Source organism: Oryza sativa, chromosome 10, assembly GCF_034140825.1.
Source record: "Oryza sativa Japonica Group chromosome 10, ASM3414082v1".
In the NCBI taxonomy this organism is placed as follows: Eukaryota; Viridiplantae; Streptophyta; class Magnoliopsida; order Poales; family Poaceae; genus Oryza; species Oryza sativa.
The window spans coordinates 4706138-4712245 of record NC_089044.1 but is presented as its reverse complement, the minus strand read 5'-3'; the positions used below and the strand labels follow the sequence as shown (position 1 = coordinate 4712245).

At 52.0% G+C, this 6108-nt stretch overlaps 1 long non-coding RNA gene across 1 annotated transcript; it reads right to left on the bottom strand.

Annotated features, from left to right (window-relative positions):
* Positions 1 to 5323: 5323 nt before the first annotated feature.
* LOC136353576 (uncharacterized) lies at positions 5324 to 5623 on the bottom strand. The gene is made up of 2 exons (XR_010736872.1): positions 5450 to 5623; positions 5324 to 5365 (listed from the first exon to the last, which is right to left on the bottom strand). It is a non-coding gene; the product is annotated as an uncharacterized lncRNA (long non-coding RNA).
* Positions 5624 to 6108: the final 485 nt, after the last annotated feature.

Below are 6108 nucleotides of genomic sequence, written 5' to 3'. Positions count from 1 at the left end.
GAGCGAGTTGCCGTTCGAGCAGCCGCCTACCTACAAGCCCTTCGCCGCTACCACGAGAAGCGCATCCGAGCCCGCATACTTTCGATCGACGACTACGTCCTCCGAAGGGTTCAAAGCCAAGTAGGGCGAAACAAGCTCTCACCCAAATGGGAAGGACCATACACGATCACACAAGTCTTGCGATCAGGCGCATTCAAAATTGCAGACGGCGATGGCCACGAGTTGGCAAACTCATGGAACATTGACCAACTACGTAAATTCTATGTATGAGTCAATACCATCCATATCTGTAAGACAACTTACATCATCAATAAAGCCTATTTTCAGGCGCATATTACAATCACAGTGTTCCTGCCTGATGATCCCTCACTCAGACGACACCTAGCGTTGACACCTATCCTCATGTCCCTTTACGCCATGCTGACAAGGCCTCCGAGAAACCTAAGGGATCTTCGGCTGGGGACGCCCAGAGCCGATAAGGCCTTGTCGGATTTTGTAGAGACGAAAGACCATGTCAGACCTGGTCGTGTAAGAGTTCTCCCCATGCGTATTAACCAAGCCGCGTAATCGGAAATGAACTTTCCAACTTCACGGCTGGGGGCTAGGATTAGTGCTTGTTCAACCGAGGCAGGTCAAAGGTCTAAGAGCCTTGTCCCCCGAGAAGAATTCTCCAACGGCAAGGCTGGGGGCTAGAGAGAGTGTACAACTCAAACGACTGGCCAAAGTCGGAAACTAAGGAGGCACTCTTACACACTATATCCAGAGTAAGAAGGGCTCATTAAGATAGATTTCTTTTCTATTTCATAAGATACTTCTTACAATTTCACACAAGTCCAAAACCATATTACACTTTTCCCCAAGATGTCTATCGCAGGGTGCAAAGGCTACCAGGAAGGCCAACGCTAGTCCATCGACTGGAAAACTTTTTCCGTCAGCGGTGCCATCGACTTCGCCAGGTCATCTATCTCCGCAGGAGTCCTCCGAGAACGTGAAAAACCTTCCCGGAGGAACTCGAGGTGCAGCTGCGGACGGTGATCCCGTATACAGGCCAACACGTGCCCCCCGGCATACCGGCTTGAGCGGTGACACTCCTGCTTCAAGGCCCCGTCGATGCGTCAACCAATGGCTTCAAGCTGAGCGCAGGCCCCGTTCAACCACGAGATGTATCTGGCCGCCGATTCTTCGGGGTCGCCACGAGGTACTCGGAGCTCCCTACAGACCCTCGACATGGACGTGCAGCAACTCTTCAGATACGAGTCGAACCACACCTCGCGACCCCTGAGTGCCTCCACGGCCTGGTCTTTTTTCATCTCAACCATCGCCCTCTCGAGTTATGCGACTTCACACTTTGTCTTCCAATATTGGATGCGACGGTTTTGGTCAGCAAGTCTACCCTCGAGATCTGCTCTTCCATTCCGAGAACACAAAAATCAAGTTACCCCGGGAAGAAGAATAAAAGAAATGGAAACAAAGATCACCAACCTAAGGAGGTCATCGCCACACCCATTTCCACGGGTGAGTTTCGTCCCATCTCGTCCTGCGACACAGGCGTTTGGAGGGCAATCGCCGGAACGACCACTGGTAACTCGGCTGCCCACGCTGCTGGACATCCTCGACATCGACATCCCTACAAACGACAACCAAAAATACTCAGGACCAGGGTGCCAACAGAGATCAAGGCAGCGATTGCGCGAAGAAAGGCAGTCGAAGCCGACAAATCTTATACAAAGTGTAGTCGATTACAGAGGAGCTGAGGCCCTACTCTTCAAAGAACGGGAGAACAGACTCTCCCAGTTCGCCAATCTCCTCCATCACACCCTTACGAGCGTCGTTGGCGGCCCCCCGATCAAAGATCTACCGAAGATCGAGTTTGGGGTGCGCCAACCTTACGCACGCTAGGACGTGACAGGCCCCGGTGTAAATCCCGTTTGACGCCTCCTCCACGATCCTGGCCGCATGTTTGGAGGGTATCGCCTCCATTGCCGTAGCCAGTTCCGCAAGCGAGGACGTCAGCGAGAACTCGTCGGGGTTCGCCGGGATGGTTGTCGTGACGCCACACTCCCCGACGAGCTGATGAAGACCGGTGTAGGTGACCCGCAGCGACCCACGGATCTCCGACAAGTTGTTCTCGAGCTCCGACATCCGGACCTCGAGTCCCCGCCGTTGCCGTTCGTTACCGGCCACCAGCTCCCTCATTTTCTGGAGGTCCTCGCGAGCCTCCGCCAGGTCGTGTTACAGCTTGTCGGCACGCTTGTTCGCCGATGACGCTGCCACTGCCTTCGCCTCTTGATCTCGCAACTTATGCCGCGAGTGCCAGCCTCGAGGATGCGCTTCATCTCAGCTTGAAGCTCCTCCCAGGTGAGGACATCAGCCGGCGGTCCACGAGTAGGTCCGAGGCCGCTGGATGGCCCGCTCGGCATCGCTTCACGGCTCTTTGACACGACCACGACATCGGTTGAGGCCGCCGCAGGAGACGCTCTGGAGGCCCCTCCGGACCTGTCCTGCGCCGCTCTCGCCTGCGCCGACCTGCAAAAGATCCTCACGTCCGGCCCTCAAAACAAGCCGCCAGAAGATAAACAAGGAAAGGATCTCGACTTCCGTTTACATACTTCTCGCCTAGCGTCACCAGCTTTCTCTGTCGCGGAGGTGGCGGAGACGCGTCCACGGCCTGGGTAAATCGAGCGCGAGTTGAGGGCGGCACTTTTCGAATACGAAATTAAGGAGTCAAGGGACTTACCGGTGGGGAGGATGCTTTCCGGCGGCTACCGAGCACGGAGGTGAACGTTCTTCGCATTTTCGGGACACGGCTTCCACTAGTCGCGGCAGCAGCGGCCACGTCGGACATCTCCCGAGCGACGCTCTCCTTCAGTGAGGCCGCCGCCTGGTGGTCCGCGAGCGGTCCAATGACGTCAGTCAGAGGGAGAGCCTACACCACATGAAGTCATTTTCCAACCCGTGAAGCAAAAATAGCGAGGTTGCCGAATACACTCACGTTGATTGCGGCTTCGCGCTCGGTCGCCTCCTTCTCACAAAGAGGCACGGGGATGTCGCTTGCCGTTGTCGGGCCGCTAATCATCAATTGGCCGACGCGGCACTCCACGGTAGCGCTACTCAAGCCTGCAGATCGAGAACAGAATTTGATAAATCAGGAAGAACATGATCAGAAGGGAATCAATTTAACTAAAAAGGAAAATACCCCGAGGAGAAACCCGGGTCGCGTCCTCCGGCCCGGAATAGTCAAAGGCTGGGTGGGCTCGAGCCTGGAGTGGCTGGATCCGCCTACCAACGAAGTCGGTAGCGACTTCATACCCCGACAAACCTCGTACTCGGAGGTCGTCGATGGCATCGATGAAGCACTGGAGTGAAGGGGCCAAGACAGGCTTTGCGGTCCAAGACGAAATTTTGTCTTGTTGTTCCTCGGGAACAACAAAGACAGGGTCCGAATTCTTTATCTGAAGATAGAACCACCTCGCCCGCCATTTGCTACGAGAAGAAGGGCACTAGAACGGGATATAGCGCGACTTCAAACCATCCTGAAGTCGGAACCCGACGCATCTGGACACCCTGTTGGATTCCATCCAACGCAACTCATAGTAAAAGCGGAAGAGATCGAGGAAGGGCTCTACCCCAATGTAGGCCTCACAAAGGTGCGGAAAAATACTAAGGAAGGCAATGGAATTGGGGTTCAAGTGGAGCAGAGAAAGGCCGTAGAAGTTCAGAACCAATAGAAGAAATTCAGAAGGTGGAGGGAGAAAACCACAAAGAATGTAATCCTTGATCGCAACCATGTGACCCAGGACAGGCTGGGGTTCAGTACCTCCTACTTCTCTCTCCATGACTCCATGACCGGGAAGGGCGCCATCTTCCTGGAGCTTCTTCAGCGACGCGTTGGTGGAAGTAGACGTGCCGAGATCCATCGCCGACTACAGATCGCTGGAGGAAGGGCGGAGATTGACAAGCTAGGGTTTTTACGGAGGCGGGGAAGACGAGGGACGCCTGGAGGTTGGAAAGTTTTCTCACAACAGGCGGACTTCAAAATGAATCCCCAAAACTCCCCTAAATAGACACGCTTCGCATGGCGCGAATTTGAAGGGAAGGAGAGAGAGATGCCCGCCGGAATTTTCTGGGTCTGTTACGCGCGGCGGTTTCTTGGACTTCAGTTTAAATTCACTCATGACCGTTGGGCTTCACATGGTGTTCTTGATTATGTCTTGTCTCTACGGTTTCCACACCGAGAACGACATCAGCTTCGACATCAGAAGTCGCGATTGGTCACACGAGTTCATTTAAGCAGAAGTCGGGGGCTACTGTCAGGGTTACGGGTTAGGGATACCCCTTACCCTTCGATATATCTCACGTATCGATATGGCATGCCCGCGCATACATGGACACTCTCTGTATGAGTTAAGGAAATCCTTCGCGGAATTGGCAGACGAAAAGAGACCTACTCGGACAAGGCTAGGTTCTCAACGTATCGTGTACGGTTCGACGTCTCCGAGTCCTGCTTGGAGATTGCTTGACCCGCGATATAAAAGGGACCCCCTGGGAGAACCTGGGGGGACGGAATCTCTCACAGCCAACACCACTGCCACAGTCTACGAAGTCAGAGCCCGCGGAAGCCAGATCGCCGGGAGGTCTAGTCGGATTAACTCGATTACGATCTCGTCGGTTTCATCGAGTTCCATCGTTCCCTTTGTAACCTGTGATTTCCATGATATAATCCCATACCAACTGCATTAGGGCTATTACCTATCAAGGGGCCTGAACCAGTATAATTTTCGTCTTCTGTTTGCTTGATGTCGTATTACGTGGACCCTTGTATCAACGTACCCCAATACTCTCTATATCCGGTCTACAGGTATCACCCGTCGACACCGCCATCTTTAGGTTTTTGGGTTTTGCTTAGATTATTCTGTCAAGAACAGTTTCGCCGCTAGATCGGTTTGTAGAACCCCAAATTTGTGTGCTTAATCGTTCATATGCAATTTGGTTGCAATATATCTTGTTCTTGCTTGTGTTCTTCGATTCGCATGCAGGGATTAGCCTTCTCGGCGAGGTCAACCGGATTTCGGCACGGTTGATAACCAGAGGAGACGTGGTACTGCGATTGCGGGGCTCAGTAGCGTGTTCGTTCAGAAGCCAGATCGAGTTGTGTCGTGACTCTGCCCAAATCGACTGTTGATCAATACCTATCGGTAGATCGGGACCTAACTCCCTCATCAAGCCCGCATGGAAAAATGAAATTTTCCATACGGGCATCTTAAGGAGCCGTATGCGAAAATAAAATTTAAAAATTTGAAACTAGTTTATTGTAGACCCCCGATTTTGGAAATCGGAAATCTTCTGTGTTTATCCGTACCAATCCCTGGATCAGTAGTTGGTACACACATACATAGTTGGATCACAACATATCACGAATGAATTCAGGCTAAAAGGGTTAAATACTTACATTAGGGCCAGGTAGGCCAACAACTATCAGAGAACAACAGCGGAAGACAAAATAATATAAGGGCCCGGTTAACATGCCACAGGCAGTCGACTGGGGAACGAGACCTAGAACAAGACCGCACTCCGATCATCTTGTTGGATACGCAAACGTACCGACAAGAGCTTCTCTTCAACACTCTCCTAAAAGATATATAAATAGGAAGGGTGAGTACCAACCATACTCAGCAAGCCACCACAGCAACGATGCATATGATAGAGGGTATTTCAAGGAATGGCTTCAGGTTCCTTTGCATAAAGCTAGTTTTGCAAATCTTTTCACAAGCCTAAGACCTAGCATAAACTGATCAAATTTTAATACCAGTGTTCACATTAAACAACGACGGTTCTGTCCACCATCCATTGTGATCCCAAGGATAGCTTCCCGCCATTGAGTCGTCATGGTTTTCTGAGGACGTCCACCTTCCCGTCTCTCAGGAAGTGGCTCCAACAGCATAAAAATTATCATGCAATATCCCATCCCACACAAGTTAAGAATTTAGAGTCTAGCCAAGTGTAATACACGTCCCGGTGCTCAATAACCGCGAGCACGGCTATTCGAATAGATTTGGTTTACTCACACTGCAGTGGATGTACACTTTACCCGCACTCCGCAACTGCCCA